This window comes from Callospermophilus lateralis, chromosome 11, assembly GCF_048772815.1.
Source record: "Callospermophilus lateralis isolate mCalLat2 chromosome 11, mCalLat2.hap1, whole genome shotgun sequence".
NCBI classification, from domain to species: domain Eukaryota; kingdom Metazoa; phylum Chordata; class Mammalia; order Rodentia; family Sciuridae; genus Callospermophilus; species Callospermophilus lateralis.
Genome location: NC_135315.1, coordinates 119,288,494 through 119,309,596, shown reverse-complemented (window position 1 = coordinate 119,309,596; position 21,103 = coordinate 119,288,494). Strand labels below are relative to the sequence as shown.

Here is a 21,103-nt window from a genome sequence, read left to right as displayed (position 1 = left end):
CATGTACATAAACTCACCTACAATTATATATATATATATATATATATATATATATATATATATATATGAGAGATATTAAAAAAATTGTGAGATCAAATAAAGGAAAAAAGAACAGAACTGATCCATGAACTGGAGGAACCAAAGGAAAATAAGACATGTAGCATGGTTTTTGTCCTTTTCTGTCCCAAGTCATTCCTCTTAACTCCTGTATAAAACATATTGAATTTATCTCAGCCCTATGAGAAAATTAGGTGATGAAGATTAAAGAAAAAAAGAAGGAAATAACTATTCACTCTTCCATGGATGTTCTTATAGTACTGGCCAAGTTAACTCTCTGCCTATGCCTTCAGCTAAGACAGTCATTGACTTGGGGACCTACGGGGAGAGCCCCTTGCATAAATATTCATGGCATGGGGGAACCAGCAAAAATAGGGATGATATTTCTAGACAGTACAATGGCACCTGTTTAAAACAACCCATGAATTCAATACATAAACATTAAAACCGTTTTTTGTTCAATATAAATTTCAAACCTGGGAATTACAAGACTGGAATTAGCCGTAACTAGTCTATTCTAAATATTTCTAAATATTTTATCAAATGTTCTGTGTAGTGTTATGGATATTATTGGATATGTTATTGAATCCAGAGCAAGTAGACCTCAAAAAAAAAAAAAGGACTGAAATAGGACCTGAAGAAGTTGTTGATTGTGTTATTTCTATCAAAAACTATAGAGGAATTACTGGTTGGAAAATTACCCAGTGTGAGGAGGAGGACTGGCTAAATCTTTTAGTGTGCATTTAGGGAAATATCCAGGCTTTGAGAAAATATGCATGCCAAACTACCAAATTTATACAAGAGCAACCTGACCACAAGAAATGGAAAAAGGAAAATGTAGGGACTTACACTAACATTTTAATACGAGTACATCCCATTTTCTGTAATTGCATATATTTGTGTATTATCAAGTTTAAACGCTTAATCAGAAGACGGTAATGCAGAGGCTGAGGTTGTGGCTCAGTGGTAGAGCACTCACCTCACACATATGCATCCCTGGGTTAGATCCTCAGCACCACATAAAAATAAATAAGTAAAATGAAGGTATTGTGCCCAACTACAACTAAAATATATATATATTTAAAAAAAGATGTTAATGCATTTCAAATTTTATGAGCTCATTAGAATCATGCACATTTAAGTAAATGGGGTATGTTAATTATACAGCTAAAATGGAATATGATATATGGTTTTGAAAGAAAGAGAGGGAAAATTTAAGGACAATGATTGGTGAGGGAGAAAGGAAGTGACAAATATTTTCAGAAGAAAAGCAAATGTAAAGGAGATGCAGACTGAAGGAAATCCTTGGAGGGTGAGAGATTTTATTTTATTCTATTAAACTTCATTTCCTCTTCAGCAATTTGTAGTTTGTCAACCCACTGATTAAATAAAAATCACTAATATAATGCAAATAAAAGTGGAGGTCAGTTTATGTGCATTATTTCATATATATATATATATATATATATATATATATATATATATATATATATATATAATTAAATTACACATGTACTTAAACTCTTAATATGGGTAATACATAGTCTGAGAAGTTCCTAGATATCACCCCTTAATTTTTCTTCATAAAATTATTTACTTGTACAAATAAAAACAAAGAATATGTTCACTTGCAATAATTATGATGAGTTAATCTTTTATTTTATTTTATTTTCATAAAAAACGTATGTGGAATACAATGGAATATTACTAAGGCATAAAGAAGAATGAAATTTGGCAATTGTTGGTAAATGGATGGAACAGGATAATATCATGCTAAGCAAAATTAGCCAGTCCCCAAAAAACACAAAGGCCTAATATTCTCTCTGATAGGCAGATGCTGACTCACAAGAGGCAGGATGGAGGGAGGAGTGGAGCTTCGCTGAACTGCACAAGGAGGAATGGAAAAAGGGAGGGGAATGGGAATGGGAACAACAGTATAATGAATCAGATATAATTTTCCAATGTTCATATACATATGCATGACCAGTGTAACTCCACATTATGAACATCCACAAGAATGGGAAGTTACACTCCATGTAGGTATGAGATGTCAAAATACATTTTATTGAGATGTATAACTAAAAAGATCAAATAAAAAAAGGTATGAGAGTTGCAACAAAGAACAACATAAATTCAGGTCATAAATACATCTACATTTTACTTAGATATTGTGTGTATGAGTGTGTATAATAGTACCTAAAATTATATTGAAAAACACAGTGTTTCTCCCCTTTACTCTTATTTGGATTTAATTTGAGAGGGGCATTTGATTTAATATAGTATATTTAAAAATGCTATTTAGGGGTGCTTACTCAGGTTCTAATAAAATAGAAGATTTTCAAATTACATTTTAGACAAGTATAACTAACAGTGCAAGAAAATAGACAGTGAGATTGTTCAGCTACTTCTGAATCTATTAAACTATGTTTTCATTATCAGTCTAGGCTAGCAATGAGCTGACTCTGTACTTTGGGCAAGGCACCTTAATTCTTTTGGACTCATGTGTACATATTTATTAAAGAAAGTATGTAGGGCTGGGGATGTGGCTCACGCGGAAGCACGCTCGCCTGGGATGCGTGCAGCCCGGGGTTCGATCCTCAGCACCACATACAAACAAAGATGTTGTGCCTGCCTAACAACTAAAAAATAAATGTTAAAAATTCTCTCTCTCTCTCTCTCTCTCTCTCTCTCTCTCTCTCTCTCCACTCTCTCTTTAAAAAAATAAAGTATGTAAACCAAAATTATAGTGCCTTTGACATACTATATTTTATATAATAAGATAATTAAAAAATAGAAACACAAAGTCAATCAGTGGACCAAAGAAGCAATACATTCACCAATGTCAGTAATAAAGAAAAATAACTATACCCTACAAAAAGAATCAGGATTTATCTGTATAATTTTTTTCATGTGCATTTTAAAATTTTTATTAATTAGCTTCAATTAGAGTCATATAACTTCTTGTTGTGTAACGTTTTTGTGGATTCCTATCATGGAGTGCAATTGGCAATGGTAAAAAAATTCTCATTTTTACAGCCTGATCAGAGGTTGCCCTGCTTACAACTTAATCTTCTGTAAATGAAATACAGGAATTGTTTTAGAATGAGACAATCTACAAGCCTCCATTCACACATAAAGTTTACATTTTGTATTATGAAGAACTGAGTCATTGAAGACTTTATATATATATATATATATATATATATATATATATATATATATACACACACACACACACACATACATACAAAATGCTTAGTTCAATCTTGATGCCTTTATGTACTTAATATAATCTAGATTAGAATACTTGTATAAGGAAGAATCTGATTAGGCAGACAGATGGTAGGAATGTATAGAGTGAGAGATGAAATATCACTATAGAATTCAGGAGAAAATACAGGCTTTTTAAAATTTAAATATCAATAGTCTCATGATATTCTGTTTTAAAATGTGAAGTAATGCTTTGGAAATTTTTAAAGTATATTTATATTTTAATCAACTATAGTCAAATTTTCTCATATTACAATATTTATGTTATCTTTTGTGTGCTTTTGAATTTCCTATACATGTCAAATATTTCTGAAGAAAGAAAAATATATGTTTTGGTATTGTAAAATGTAAAAATATCTGTTAAAATATCACGCATATAAAATGTTTTACAAATTTTAAAGAGTATTATCAAAAACCACATCACTTGAAAACAATTCAATAGTAAATTAAATACTAAAGAGGAATATAATTTAAAATGTACTCTCATATGAAATATAAAAAGACCACGATGTGTACCTAAATTACCCTTGTGATGGAACACTATAGACCAATACAAGGAACTGTACCAGGCTAGCAGATATAAGAATAATATTAAAGAAAACATATCCACTCATGTTTTATTCCAGTCTTTATGATTTCACAGGACTCCTTTTTATATTATTGGAGAAAATACCCCCCAAAACAATAGAACAGCACTTTTTTCAAATAAATGAGATCTTATTTGCCATTAGAGGAAATTACTTTTTATTATCTCTTGGTTCTTCTTGCCAGATACTCATATTTAACAAGTATTTTACATAAAATCCTCAGTAAAAATGTGTACACGTATTTTTTTACCTACATAGAAGTTATTTTAGATTGAAAGTTATGCTAGCTATAATAAAATCAAATATGTACTTTAGACTATAAATCCTCATATGCAGCTTGTATATTTTTTATACTATAAGTTTTATCATTTTTAAGAAATATTTTATACTTAAGCGTCTACTCTTATTAACAAATATAAACCTTCTACATGAATAGTGTTAAATGTAGTTACTCAGATACAATATTTGAATATTAATGAGTTAAATTTAAAATCTTAGGCAGATGTAGTAGGAGAAAAAGTTATTTTCATTTTCATTTATAAACCTTTGTTCAGTAGTGGAACATGAACAAAAATAAACTAAAAAACAAGAAAAAAAACAAAAGCCTGGAATCCTGCCCATGAAGCTACCAGGTTATTTGATACTAATCCAGTTGCTAAATCTTTGTGAATTCTGAATTGCTAATTAACAGAATGGGGATTTAAAGTTTTATTTCCCATGCTTCTTAAAAAAAAAAAAGCTTTTTGAAAGATCAAATGAGATAATGCTTCAGAAGAAATCTGTCAAATGCAAGCATTAGGTTTTGTAATTCAAAATAATGCAAGCAAAATTGTCCAATACTGCCTGAACTATTATTCCTTTCCCTTCTCATAGAAATGTCTTCTACTTGCTCTCATTTGAGTGACAATTGAATGGAGCTGAAGGTATCCATGACAATGCAATGAAATAATTGTTCTCAGTAACTTGTTATGTAATAAGAGACTCTAAGGTACATGTAATTGAAACTAAATAGGAAGTTTACACTAAATAGCAGTTTTATGTTACAGCTCTTATCATGAAAGAGGTCACATGTAATAACCACATCCTCATATAATTTAGCAAACAAACATACTGATTAGTTGACTAGGAAATACCTACCCACTCCAGACATTTCAGGAACACTGGCAGTATATAAGTCTTTTGTAAATATTGGCTCATTGTCATTGATATCATGAATTTTAATGATAAAATCTGATTCTGGTTCCACCTGCCAACAAGTCTTTTGGTCTATAGCCTTGGATCGAAGAATGTAGAGGGATTTTTCTTCTCTGTCTAATTTCTTTGCAGCATGAATGTCTCCTGTATTTTCATCTATGACGAACAGACTGCCAGCCCCATCTCCTGTTAAAATGTATTTTAAATTTCCATCTCCTTTATCTTGGTCAATATGAAGCTTCAAAGAGGTAAAAAAGAAGAGTTCTGTAAACACATGCATTATTACAGTAAAAATAACTTTGGCATATCAACTAGACAATATCACTACAAATATGCTATCTTATTTTCATTGAGTGGAAACTAAACATTTCAGGTTTTGTTTTGCTAAATATGTTTAACAATTTCATTTATACATCATACAAAGCTAGATTGAAATAAAAAGGAAAATAAATGTATCTCTTTCAATGCATACTATTTGAAAGATATTTTTAAGTAGAACACTACAAAGAAATCTTTGTTACCTCTAGAGATAAAAAAAATCCATTAACTCAGATCTTGAGTTTTAAATATCAAGTAATCATTGTAAAATTTAAAATAACGAAACTCAAAGTTATGGTATAAGGAATTTCTGAACTTGATATAATGCTAAGTTTAAGATGAATAACTTAATTTTTAATTGATTTTATCACAATCCAATATAACATTGTCAAACTGCAAACTCTGTATACAGGGAGGCCAGTCAGAGAGAATTTCAAACTCATATTTTCTGTACCACTTTTGAAGAGTACCTTTTCAATTACAATGTTCTCACTTGGAGGAAATTATTTTGTAGATATTTTAAATTTAAAGTGAAACAAAACATGACTTTCCTCTTTGTCCATATAGTTTAGGTCTTAATAGAAATAAATATTTATTCACAAATTATTTTCTTTCACAAACTACCCTTCTATAAAATAACTTCTTAATGTAGAAAGCTCACCAATGAAAATTTAAAACAGTTTTATAATCAAAGAAACTTTGATTTGTAAAAGTTTTAAAAGTTTTGGCAATTCTTTAAAAATCAAATTGAGAAATAATAATTGTGTATGTTACAAAATTGTGGGTTATGATATGATGTTTTGATGTATGTGTATATTGAAGAATGAGTAAATAATTGTAGATTAATTAAACTGGGCTAATTAACCAATCCACCATCTCAGGCTTATCATTTTTCTTGTGTGATAAAGTCATTTACAAAAAAATCAATGGAGAAAGTGTGGTGTTATTTAAATGGTACAACACTTCACCTATTCAGGAATAATAATAATAATAATAATAATAATAATAATAATAATAATACTCTTTATTTCAAAATTGCTAAAACTGTAGATTTTAGTAAGACTGGAATCCTAACTAGTCTCCCCTTCTGGGGCAGTCTTACACCACATTCATCACAATTCTTATTGTTCTGAACTCACATATTCATCATGACCAAATCCATCTTTGAATTGTTTGTTAATATAAATGCTACTTTTTATGTTAGTCGAAGTTTGAAACTTGTTTCCTTTTTTATCCTTCTTTGTTTTAAACCTATTAAAATAATCATCATATGTAATCTTTCATTCTTTGAAATACTTTCTTCATCTGTCTTCCCTCCTTGGCTAATACTCTGCCTTTTCCTCCAACATACTTCACCAGTTCACTGCAGTAGTCTCCTGATCATGCTACCTCTATTCGTGCTCTATTTCAAAAAAATTTCACTTTTCTACATCACAAATATAGACATTTTACTAGAAATTAAAAATCTCCAACAAGGCATAGTGTTTATGACCATGAACTTAAAGTCCTACAAATTAGGATTAGTTTCATGCAAATTTAAGTATTATATTGGGAACATCCTTTTGCTTTCTTATTTATTTAATAATTTTAGCCTTCTCCATTGAAAAGGGTTAATGTCAATATTTTAAAATAGTGTCTACATTATTGTCATTATAATTTGCTGATGTCTATTACCTCATTCAAACATCCATAATGTGGCCCTTCATCCTGGAGGCTCTGCCACTTTGCCCCTTTATGCCTCCCATACATACCAATTGTTTTGTTTTCCATTGTTTGTTTAATTTCATTTTCAGGAAGCCTTTACCTGTTTTCACAGCTGGTGTTTACATATGTATCTTTAACCTTTAGACACATTCCACTCTTTTTTGTTTTCCCCTAAATAAATAATTGGCATATCTCATTTTGACATTTTCTTTTCAGGGCAACTTCTAATGTAACTCTTTACTCCCCACCCTGACGTTCATCAAGTTAAGTATAATTTTGAACCATGCTACTAAAAGGTAAAATAAATTAGGAAAACATAGATATCCATTTTAAATAACTCAATATAGATTTCTTCTCTCACACACACACAAACACACACACATATATTTATACATGTATATTCACAAGAAAACCAAATGATTATTCTCTTTTTATTTTTTTTATTTTTATTTTTTTTAATATTTATTTATTTATTTTAGTTCTCGGCGGACACAACATCTTTGTTTGTATGTGGTGCTGAGGATCGAACCCGGGCCGCACGCATGCCAGGCAAGCGAGCTACCGCTTGAGCCACATCCCCAGCCCTGATTATTCTCTTTTTAAATAGCAAAATTTATTTATCTTCTCAAATAAATAAAAGGATTTGTCTATCATTGATTAATAGAAAAAATCAGAACAGAAATAAATTAAATTACATATTAGAAATCTCTAAAGTCCATAATATTTTATTGAACAGTGATTATTATTCCTCAAAATATTTATAAAAGTATTTTGTATATTTATCTTTGTATCACCTGTTCTTTTACTTTAAGAGGAGAAGAAAATGAAGAAAATTATTGAAAAAAGATGACGGAGATGGATGGGTAAATAGAGAATAATGTAATTATGAAAGTCTGTCAATTTGGCAAAAATTGTAGAATTAACTGAAAAGTTCACTTTATTGAGTTGGCTAGGCTAATTAATGTACAAGAAAATCACCTGGAGCCATCAAAATTCTGGTCTACATAAATGTTGAATGTAAATCTTTGATTAAGCAACATACTTTTAGGTAGGATATTAATGGTGCAATACAGTTTATCTTTTCATGGTTTTATGTCATTATTTTTCATAAAAATAAACAACTACACATAATATTTATTAAATTTTTAATTTATCTTTAATTTTTAAGCTATACATACTTTATGCATATTAGGAATAAATTTGTATTGATTTCTTGAAACAGGAAAACAAAAAAAAAAAGAGTCAGAAACCACATATAAATGAATTATAAAAGTACCTCTTCACAGTTATATTATACTGTTCTCTGCTTCATGCTTATTATACCTACAGGAAAAGAAATGTAATCCTGTATAATTTTAGAGTGTAAGTATGGAAGTGTCACTGTGATGCTGCAATTTGCTTAAAGTCATGAAATACTAAGTACTGTGAACAAAGAATAGATAATTTTTTCAGTGAAATCTATTTAATTCTTATAGAAATTATTGATAAGCAACTTAGCTACATAGCAGAAAGTCTAAATGATTGTAATAAACTCTATAAAAATTTTTGAATACATATGAATGTAAAATAAAAAAATAATTGTACTTTTTTTCTATGTCATTTCCTGTTATTTTCCAATGTGTTTAACATAATGGTATTATTTTAAGCAAGTATTTTCTTGCCTTTTATGATTTAAGTAATGTTCAACACTTTATTGTGTTGTATTGATCTCTTCAAGAAATTGAACTTGTAATTCTCAAACAAAATTAGATATGATTCTATATCCTGTTTAGATTAATGTTTAAATACTCATGGAAATACCTTCACTTTCAGTTATTTTATCCTCATTCAAAATACATAACAGTCTGGAAAATGTTTACATTAACACAATAGCTTTCATAATCACTCCTATTTGAATGGTTTTATAATCAGCGTTACAATGTCAAAGAAATGGAGCATTACACATATTCTTTACACAGAAGATGTTGATCAAGACAAATTGAAACATTCATGAAATTATAGGATATTATAAAGAAGTATATTGATTGAATATAATTTAATTTATAAATAAAAGATTTGCAAAAAATGGTAAAATCATTTTATTCATTTTACTATTGAGATTGTAATAATGGTGATTTTATTTTTTTTATATCCACCTGATCTAATTTCTTCCAAAATATTTTATATATATATACTTTTTACCTTTTTATTAAAATATTATTTCAGGAATTTTTATATAATACCATACATACATATTGAAAGGTCATTTTTAGCTATTATTTTTAGTATATTTTTAAAATTTATTTTTAACTGATACATAAAAATCATACATATAAACACAATATTAGTTAATAGTTAATACACATCTACATTGTGTTTGTTTAAATCAATTTAAACATACTTATATCCTTGATTATTTATTATTTCTTTATGGTGAATACTTTAAAAATTTGTCTTTATACCTATTTGTAAACTTACTTTATTTTATTTATAATCAACCCAGAGTCCAATACCATACCAGAGCTTTTTTTAATGTTTTACTGTCACTTAGTACCTATTGATCAATCTTTCTGCATTGTTTCCCACATGTCTACTCTAAAAGTTTGAGATATTTTGTAAATGAAAAGAAAATACTGAATGGTAGTGAAAAATGGTTGTAAAGGTCAGGTATGACCATGCGACCACTTGGAGAAACAAGGACATACTTTTTGTGACTCTTTTCCCTTATTTTGTTGAATGTATTTGTGAGTATTTGTCAAATATTTCAAATAAACTTGTTTTATTCTCTCCATTATCATGTAATATTAAATATGGTGACCTGAAATCTTACAATTTAATTATTGCTAATTATATATCATGTCATTTATGTTATAGCATATTATTGAGAAAATAAACAGAACTCAAGGGTGGAGGTAACCTCTGGGGAAGGAGTTAGTATTTTATTGTAAGCAGGGTTGCTGTGTCATGGTAGGTGGGATTATGACCTTGTTTCTTTTTTATTTGAAGACAATGTGTTGTGTAAAGAGATGTCGCCTGTGAATGTCAATTTGGCAAGGATTGGAATTTTGATGGTAATTTCATGTGTCAACTTGACTGGCTTGTCCAGATATCTGGCAACAAATTATTTTGGATGTCTGGGTGAGGATGTTTTGGGATGAGATTAACCTTTAAATCCATAGACTAAGCAAAGGGTATTGCCCACCACCACCACATGTGATGGTCTTCCTTCAACGCCTTGAAGTCTTGTGTACTAAAATATCTTGAGAAAAGAGGAATCATCCTTTGGACTCAGATCCAGGATAGGACTTATTCCATTCATTGAGTTATTTTAGTCTCAGTTGAAAATAATATTATGGGTTCTCACCAGCTGCAGCCTCCCATATCTATACTTCTCAAACTCTACAATAATGTAAGTTAATTTCTTGCAATAAATTGACATATATTTGCTGTTTCTCTGGAAATCTCATATAATCTAAATTCAATTTTTAAAAAAATATAAATTGTGAAATCAAAACAAATTCAATAACAAATCATTTTCAAAATAAGGAGTGAGGATTTTTGGTTGTTTGTTTAACCTTTTAAAAATGACTTTAAGACATAAATTGTATTCAATAAGAAGTGTACATTTAATTTATAAAATATTATAATTTTGACATGTATATATCTGTCATTGATATGTTTTTTAGTTGATTACCCTGTCTGACTATGAGTTGACACAGTATAAAGCATCATAATCGCTTTATACTTTGCTTAAAATGCTGGAAGTCCAAAATATAACAAACTCCATATATATAATATCAATAGTCCTTGTATGTTCTTAAATATATCTCCTTATTTTATATTATCTTATTTGGTTTGTAATGAGGAAAGGCATAGATAATAGCTAAAATAACTAGTACAGTACAGTATTTTTGATGATTTCATGTTCAAATACATTTCCAAAACATTTTCAAAAATGAAATATTTTATTTCAGTACGAAATTTACATGTTTTTCTAGCTCCCACTTGTAATCTCAGAGTTTTGAGAGGTCAAGGCAATAGGACCACAAGTTCAAAGGCAGCCTCAGCAAAAGCTAGGTGCTAAGCAACTCAATGAGACCTTTCTAAATAAAATATACAAAATAAAGCTGAGGATGTGGTTCAGTGGCTGAGTGCTCCTGAGTTCAATCCCCAGTACCTTAAATAAATAAATAAATAAATAAATAAGCAAGCAAACAAATAAATAAATTAATTAAATTTTTCTCACTTATTTCAGGTAAGTCAATTTATATATTTAAATCAACTCATATTAAATATTGCTTCATGACTACTATATTAGAGCTTGAATGTGTAGTAAATGCAAACTCAATATAATATTATTACTATTTGATATCTTTACACCATAAGGATTTTGTGCTTGTGACTGGGCATGGTGGTATACACCTGTAATCATAAAGAGACAGGAGGCTGAAGCAAGAGGATTGCAAATTTGAGGCTAGCCTCAGCAATTTAACAAAACACTGTCTCAAAATTAAAATTAAATAAAATAAAGGGTGATGGATGTAGCTTGTGGTAGAGAACCCATGGATTGAATTTCTAGTACCTGGAGGGCAGCAGGGGGTATTCCTGCTTGGTTTAAGATACAATTGACTGAACTTGAGTTTTCTGGGAAGAATTTTATGGCACAGAAGTGGCACATGCACAGAATTGCAATCCTGCCAGATACAGAATTCAAGGATGTAATTGTGACATCAATATCCTAGACAGTATACAAAGGTAAAAAAGTCACAGGGAAGAGAACAACCTTTGGGAGCCCTGTGTTAACTGGGCAATGTTTAGGTCATTAAGGCAAGGACGCCCCACTCTGTAGTTCTGAGAACTTCTGGGAGAAATTCCCTGGTTACAAAAAGTTCCGATAATGCTGGACCCCTGACCCAGAGCACAACTCCAAGTTCAAACATAGCCTCTGGACATGGGCATTACCTACCAAGCCCAAAACACTTGTTTATTTCCCCTCTCATCCTATCCACCATAAAGGAAATCAGGCTGTTCTGATATATATATATATATATATATATATATATATATATATATATATATATATATATATATAAAACGCAGGATTTTTCTTTATTTGAGGTCAGACCCAAGTGGTCTGCTCAATCCACCATTTACTATATATATATATGAATTTTAATAAAGTAAAAATAAAATAAACATATTCAAACTCATCTTAAAATCAAGGCTTGACAGCACATTGTATTACCTACAATGTCCAGAATATGATAATATGAAAAAGCTACAAAAATATGAGATACTATTATACTATTATATTATCTACATATAATTCACATATTTTGAAATAGGTGTACACAGTGAATTATTATCATATCCACCCATTATTAAGGCAGGTAATTGCAATAAGTATAATATTAACAGATGTGTACATATATTACTGCACACATGTAATATCATTGTGTTTTATACTTTTGATTTATGGAGAAATTTCTAAAACAGCAGATTAGTTCAAGTATATCTCATATCTAGTTTCTCCTTTATTAACATATCACATTAATATAATATGTTTTTTATAATTAATGAGCCAATACAGACTCATTATCGTTAACCAAAGTCTATATTGTATTCCCACTCCCTTAGTTTCTTCTTAATGTCTTTTAAATGACACTTATTTCATTCACTATTCTTGTCCCTTTAGTATTTTGTGTACAGTGAAAATTACTCATTTTTTTTCATTTTTTCAATCACCTTGACAATTTCAACTATATGTCATGTATTTCAGATTATGTGTTCTGAGGAGATACATCAAAGTAGTAAATGTTCATTTCCACCTCATCCTATCAAGGATACTATAAATATGTCATGTAATTATTTATATTAATCTTGATTTATCACCTAGTTCAGACTAGTTTTTAATTAGTATTTCCTACATGAAATTACTCTATTTATCCTCTTTTTTCTTATCATATGCTTTGGTAAAAGAAAACTCATTATTTGCTGCCAACACATAGATTAAAGATTTGTATTACACCTGTTTATTGGGGTTAAGTATTAAATGTGGGGGAATTGCTCAGCATGGAAGATTTGTTTTTTTCCCCAATTTATTTAGTCAATCTTCTATTTATATTACTTTGGATTCATGGATTCATATTTCATGTTTTGAGTTACAATCCTAAATTATATCTTTGTTGTTGTTGTTGTTCTGCAGTTTCTCCATCTTAGTTCAATGAGAGCTCTTTCAATGGGTTCTATTTTCCCTTTGGCATACACCATTATCATGGTTTCTTTTTCTCTGTATGTTCACCTCATACTTTATGGTACTACAAGATGCTTCCTTGTATATTTGTATATATCTTGTATATTTCTTGCTCTAATCAGAAAATCATCCATTTCTTTGATAAGCCCCGGTTCCTGAGAAAATGGCAGTAGAAAAAAAGATATGGTTGCTAGGTGTATTGTTGCTGCTGGGGTGTTATTATGTACCTTCATAGCTTCCCAGCAAAATCATATATATATATGAACACACACACACACACACACACACACACACACACACACACTGTATAAAATTCAGAAATAAACCCACAGGCACGCCATGACTTACATTTAGAAAAAAATGCACCAATACAATATAATTGCAGAAGAAATCAGAGTAATTTTACCTTAGCAACAGTATATCAGTAACTTTAAAAATGAAGACACTTCACCCATAACTCACATTGTTTACAAATATAAATTATATACATAATATATGTATGATAAATTAAACAATAAATTTCCAATGAAAATATTTATAAAACAGGTACACGAACTCGTGACATATAGGTGGGAAAACATTTCATGAAACACCCATTGTCACTAAAAAAAATATAAACACAATATTTGCTATTTTACTAAAATAAAAATCAGTTCATCAGAAAACATGTGTTTTGTCTTCTGTTATTGTATATATGCCTATTTAGGAATTTCTCTTCTAAGAGATCTGATCTTTTTGTGATTATATATTATTTCTTATCTCTCATAATTTAATTTGATGTTGGCTGTATATTAATGAAGCTACTTCAGCTTTCTTTTGATTGTCATTAACTGAGTAACTTTTTCATTAGTATATTATAGTTATACATAATATTGGTGCTAATTCTAACATAATTATATAAGCATAGAATATAATTTGCTCCAGTTTAGTTCCTAGTATTTTTCTTTCTCTCCTCTCTTATCTCCTTTCCTCTACTCTACTATTCTTCCTTCTATTTATTCATAGTTTTTTTTAATTGGTGCTTTATAGATATACATTAAGTTGAGATTTACTGGGTTATATCCATTTAACTAAATAGGAAAGTTGTTCAATTTCATTCCAAACTTCCTCCCATTTCCCACCCTTGCTACCTTCACCTCTTTCTTTCCTCTATTCCACTGATCTTCTATTCTCATGATGCTACTCCTGGCACAAACACACCTCCCCCTCCCCCTTATTTTAGTCTATCTTCTGGGAACAAGAAAAAACATTTGGTTCTTGATTTTAAGAGTCAGGCTTATTACATTTACCATGATGTTCTCTAGTTCCATTCATTTTCCAGCAAAGGTCAAAATTTCATTCTTCTTTACGGTTAAATAGAATTTTCATTGTGTATGTATACCACATTTTCTTTACCAGTCTATTAATAAACCCCTAGCTGGTTCTATAACTTGATGATTTTGAATTACCCTGCTATAAACACTGATGTGCCTGTACCAATATAAAACAACAATTTTGGTTCTTTTGGATAAATATCAAAGAATGAGATAGATGCATATTGATTCCATTGCTAGTTTTTTGGGGGAATCTTCATGATGCTTTCCAGATTGGTTGTACTAATTCACGGTTCCATCAATAATATATGAGTGTACATCCCCCTCCCCATTTTCACCATTATATTGTTATTTTAATTCTTTTTTAAAATATATTTTTAGTTGTCAAAGGACCTTTAGTTTATTTACTTATATGAGGTATTGAAAATCGGACCCAGTGCCTTACACATTCTATCACAGAATTACGACTCCAGCCCTTGATTTGAATTCTGAATAATTCAAATTTTAACTGCAGTGAGATAAGATCTCAGTGTAATTTTTATTTGTATTTCCTTGATTACTAAAGATGTTGAACTTTTTATATATTTGTGATTTCTATTTCTTCTTTTGAGAAGTGTCTGTTCAGTTCTTTTGCTCATTTTTTAATTGGGTTCTTTGTTGGTTCTTGGTATTTTTTTAGTTCTTTAGATAGTCTACTTATTAATCCCTTGTCTGAGGAACAATGCCAAAGACCTTCTCCCATTCTGTAGCCTCTATCTTTATGATCTTAGATTTTTTTTCCTTTCCAGTGAGGGAACTTTTTAATTTGATGACATCCCACCTATTGATTCTTGATTGTAATTCTTGTTAAGGAAGTTGGTGCTTGTGTCAATATTTTGGATTTCTGAACCCACATTTTCTTTTAGCCATTAAAAAGTTTCTGATCTAATTCCAATGTTTTTGATTCACTTTAAGGTGACTTTTTATTCATCATAAAGATAGGAATCTAGTTTCATTCAGTTTTTTCAACACCGCTTGAAACACAGAGAAAACATAGAGTAGACTAATATCAAACAATGAAACTGAAGGAGCAATTAAAAATGTCCCAACTAAGAAAGCCAAAGATCAGGTGGATTCTTATCCTAGTTATACAACATCTTTAAAGAAGAACTAGAGGCAATCCTCCTCAAATTATTCCATGAAATAGAAAAAGAGGAAATAGAGCCAAATTCATTCTATAAAACCACAATCAAAACTAGTCAAAGACACATCAAAGAATAAATATATCCTTCATGAACAAAGATGCAAAAATCCTTAAAAATATATTGGCAAGGGGCTGGGGATGTGGCTCAAGCGGTAGCGCGCTCGCCTGGCATGCGTGCGGCCCGGGTTTGATCCTCAGCACCACATACAGACAAAGATGTTGTGTCCGCCAAATTCTAAAAAAAAATAAATAAATATTTAAAAAAATTCTCTCTCTCTCCCTCTTTCTCACTCTCTCTCACTCTTTCTTTAAAAAAAAAATATATATATATATTGGCAAACCACATTCAAAAGCACATTAAGAAAAGAGTATACCATGATCATGTGGGATTCATCCCAGTTATGCAAGGACAGTTCAACATATGCAAATCAAAATAAATGCAACTCACCACATAAATAGAGTTAAAGACAAGAATCACATAATTATCTTAATAGATGAAGAGAAAGCATCTGACAAACTTAAGAATACTATTTATGTCTCTTTTTAATCTTCATTTTAAAGTTAATTTACTGTACACAACATATACTTGCCCTGTATTTTTTATCCACTCTCTCATTAGTGTGTTTAGAAATTCAGTTTTTAAAGTATAATTTATAAAATTTCATAAGTAATTATTATATCTGTAACATGGCTTGTCCATTGCCAATCCTTCTCTCTCTCTCTCTCTCTCTCACGCGCGCACGCTCTTTATTACCATATATCTAAATAAGTGCAGAGAGAGTGAGAGAAGGCTTCATGTATGTAATAGAAAGGAATAAAGTTCTAAAATAAATCATAAGTTCTCCCTTAGAAAACAGAAAATTAAATTTCACAATCTGAAATCAATTCCTTAAAAGTCACCATCTATCAAAAATACAAATAGATTAAAATTTTAAAACAAAACAACAACAACAACAACATCACTAGAAGAAATACTTTAAACAGGACACTAACAATTAGGGGAAAAAATCAACAAGTAATTCCATTACAAAACAGAAAGAACTGGGCTAAAATGGTTTCACTGTTGAATTCTATCAAACATTTAAAAAAGTTTGTTACAAAATTTTAAAAACTTGTTCCTGAAAATAAAAGCAAAATAATAAATACTAACTCATTCTGTCAGACCAAAATTACCCTTAAACCAATTGCAATAAGCAATTGAAATTTGCAATTAATAACATAACTAACTTTTTAGATTAATAAAAATGTTTACATATATTTAATAAATATGTATAAGATGTACACAGTTCTCATAAAAGAAAAAAAAATAAATGAAGAGGTATTACATTGTCATTAGTAGAAAAATTCGATATTCTATAGATGTCAGTTCTTCCCCACTTGATCTAATCATTAACAAATTTAAATGAAGTTATATGTAGATATAGACATACTAACTGTAAAATTTATGTGGGGAGGCCAAAGACTCAAAATTATCATCAAAACATTCGGGGGGAAAAAGCTGGAAAACTGACAATAACAAATTTGAAGTTTTTCTACAAAATGTAATAATCAGGACAATGTGATGTTCTTGAAAGAACAAACAAATTAATAGAAGAAAATTAAAAACTCAGAAATGGATCCAAGTTAATATATTCAATTGTTCTTTTGTAAAAAGAGAAAGAATAACTTTTTTATTAGTAATGCTGCAAACATGAATATCAGCATTGAAAAATGAATCTAGATACAGTTTACACATTTCACACACAAACACACCTCAAAATAGTCATACCCTTGTTTTCCCCAGTTTGTTCATTTCTATGACCCAATGCTCTTGTGAGAACAACAAAAAGAAGAAAAAATATATTTAGGGCTCACAGTTTCATTGGTCTGAGTCCACTGATGACAGACTCCATTGCTCTGTGTCCAAAGTGTGGCAGAACATCACAATGGAAGGTCTTGGTGGAAGAAAGCAGCTCATGTCACAGAAACAGGAACCAGAAAGAATTCTGCTCATCGGGGATATATAAATATAAACCCAAAAGCCATGTATGTCCCCAGTGACCCACCTCCTCCAGGAACTCCCTACCTGCCTATAGTTACCCAGTTAATCCATATCTGTGGATTAACGCACTGATTAGGTTAAGGCTCTTATGAGTCTGTCATTTCACCCTTAACTTTCTTGCATTGTCTTACATATGAATTTTTTCGGGGAACACCTCGTATCTAAACCATAACAGCCTTAAATGTTAAGGCAAACCTATAGATGTATAGAAGACAATGAGAAAAATCTAAATCATCTTATAATTGGCAATGTACTTTAGGTACAAATGTATGATCCATAAAAAAATCACAAACTGAATTTCATGAAAATTACAAATATGTTCTCTGTAAAAATTATTATCATCAGAATGAAAAAGACACAGTCCAGGTTGCAAACTACTTATCTGGCAGAAAACTAAATATATATATAAAGAAATTGTCAGAGAACAAACAACCCAACTAAAGAAAAGAAAAAAAAAACTTAAGATCTGAGGAGTCACCTCACCAAAAAAGACAAACAAATAAAATGAGCATATGAAAATGTACAACATTGAATTTCCTTAGGGAACTAAAAACTAAATGAGATACCACTTCATTCATATTAAAATGACCTAAATATCAAAGTCCTGGGAGCACTAAATGTTGATAAGGATGTCGACCATAGGAATTCTTGTTCATTGCTGGTATGAATACAAAATATTGAATCCACTTTGTAATGCAGTTAGGAAATGTCTCACAAAGCTTAATAGTCTTACCATATTAGCTAACCAGGTAATTATCTGAATATGTCGAAATACCCGTACACAAATGTTTATACAACTTTAGACATAATTCCCAATTACTGGAAGCAGTCAAGATGTCCCTTGGTAGCTGAATTGATAACTGATTATACATCCCTAAAAAATATTATTCAGTAGTAAAAAGAAATTAGCTACCAAACTAAATAATACATAAAGGAACATTAAATTCAGATTACTACATGATAGGCACTAGTCTGCAAAATATTTTATAGACTACATGATTCTAATTTCATTACATTATCAGGACGGCAAGAGTGTAGAGAATAGAAAGATAGCCATTCTAAGACTAAATGAATGTTAGGAATGAATAGATCTAGCAAAGGGAAACTTTATGCATTGAGACTACTCTATAAGATGCTGTAATGGGGGATAAAAGGAACATGCATTTGTTGAAACTCAGATCTGTACAAGACATAAACTGAATTCTAACGTGAACTATATGGACCATAGTAACAGTAATGTAACAATAATGATTCCAAACTAACACAAGATGCTTATAAGAGAGACAACTGTGTGTGTGTGTGTGTGTGTGTGTGTGTGTGTGTGTGTGTAGGCATAGGAAAACTCATTACTTTATGCTATCTTCTATAAAACTAAAATTACTCTAAGAAATAAAGTTTATTGATAACTGAAGTTAAAAGTTAAATTGAAAAGAAAGATAGGTGTGTGAAATATTGAAAAACTTCTGTTCAGACATTAAAATGGAGCAGAGCCATTTTCTACATGGATTTTAACTCATGAGTGATCTGAAATAAGGCAAATTACATGGTACAGTGGAGTTAATTTTGAAATTCAAGTACAAGTAAAATGGTGAGAATAATAAATCAAGAAATATTATTGGAGAAAATGAATTTGTATTAATATACTGGGAACACCTCACTTGATTTGTAAAGTTAATTCAGGAATTAGCAAGAAAAGTCCTGTTTTCTATCTTCCATAGTATACTTTTGAAAATAAGCTTGAGTTTATCCAGGTTGAGCCTGGTGTAATAAGCATTGTTTCAGAAAACTGAAATTGTGCTTAGAATATTCCGTTAGCAAATAATCACTGAATTAAAAAAGTGCATGAACATCTTCTGTTCAACCAACATACATAAACAAAGTTTCTTATACTCCTCACTTCCTCATGTTAAACGGCTCAAGATAATGCAGTTTTAAACAAGGATCAATGCCATATTAATGCATTTCAAGAAGCACTCATACTGGATACAAACAATGATGAAAGGATCAGCCCACTTGGTTCTGAAAAAACTTTTCTGTTTCCATAAGGTAAACACAAATTGACTTTGACATTTTTCATTTTGTTAAACTTTGTTACATTATAAAGAGCCCTTGCTCAGCTACAGGTAACTTTCCATAGAGAAAATGTTCATACTCATTCAATTCACACAGAGACTTCTTCCATTTTTCTATGCATTTTCAGAATGGCAATATCTTGCTGTCCACAGCTCAGGAACTCTCTATCCTTAGAATGCCATGTAGACTTCCCCACTTAACTGCTCCCTGTCATTGTGGCATAGAGAATAAGAACCAACCCACTGCCTATCAGAGTTAAGGAAGGAATCTAGGAGGGTACCCTTCCCTCCCCAAACACAATGTTTTCTAGTGGTTTAGTATACACAATCAAAGTTGAGTGAAGAACCCTGCAACACGAACTGTTACTTGTCCTCAGATTTTTCACAGAGCTATTAATCTTATGTATTTGTGTAATAGCCCATGGATATGGGAAAAGAAAACTAGTTTTAAATGATTACACACTCTAGGGATAATTTCACTGCTATACACTGTGTATGGGAGTTACTTTAGACCTGAACTGTGACAATTCTATTCTTTTCTCAGGATGCATCAAAGTCTGGTATTTATTTTTCATTGGAAGAGAATATGCTGGGTAAACTGGTAGTTTAAAATACCTGTTTACAGTTCCAAACTACATCTGGGTATGATGAGGCAGTCCTGTAATCCCAGCCACATGGGAGACTGAGTCAGGAGGATCACAAGATTGGTGCCAGTCTCAACAAATTAAGGAAGCACACAGGAGCTTAGTGAGACACTGTCTTGAATTATAAATAGATAGATAGATAGATAGATAGATAGATAGATAGATAGATAGATAGAACTGGGGATGTAGTTCATTGGTAAACTCCTCTGTTTCAATCCCCTGTACCAAAACAACCCAAAAACAAATGAACAAAAAAAATCTATGGTAATATCCTGGGTCAATGTGTTTATAATATTTAGGATCCTATAGATTGACAGCTTGGTTTAATCAGTTGCATGTCTAAATTGCGTACAAACCTAGGGGGGATATAAATATTCTCTCTGATATCTTCTGCCAAAGCTACTCTGATACCAAAAATTTTTATTCTCACTTGGTGTTTCACAACTTGACCAAGATTTTAACTTGCTTTTTCCCCCTATTTTGATTTC

At 30.6% G+C, this 21,103-nt stretch overlaps 1 pseudogene; it reads right to left on the bottom strand.

Moving 5' to 3' along the window:
* Nucleotides 1–21,103, bottom strand: part of LOC143410010 (cadherin-9-like) — a 104,158-nt pseudogene that overhangs the window by 29,505 nt on the left and 53,550 nt on the right.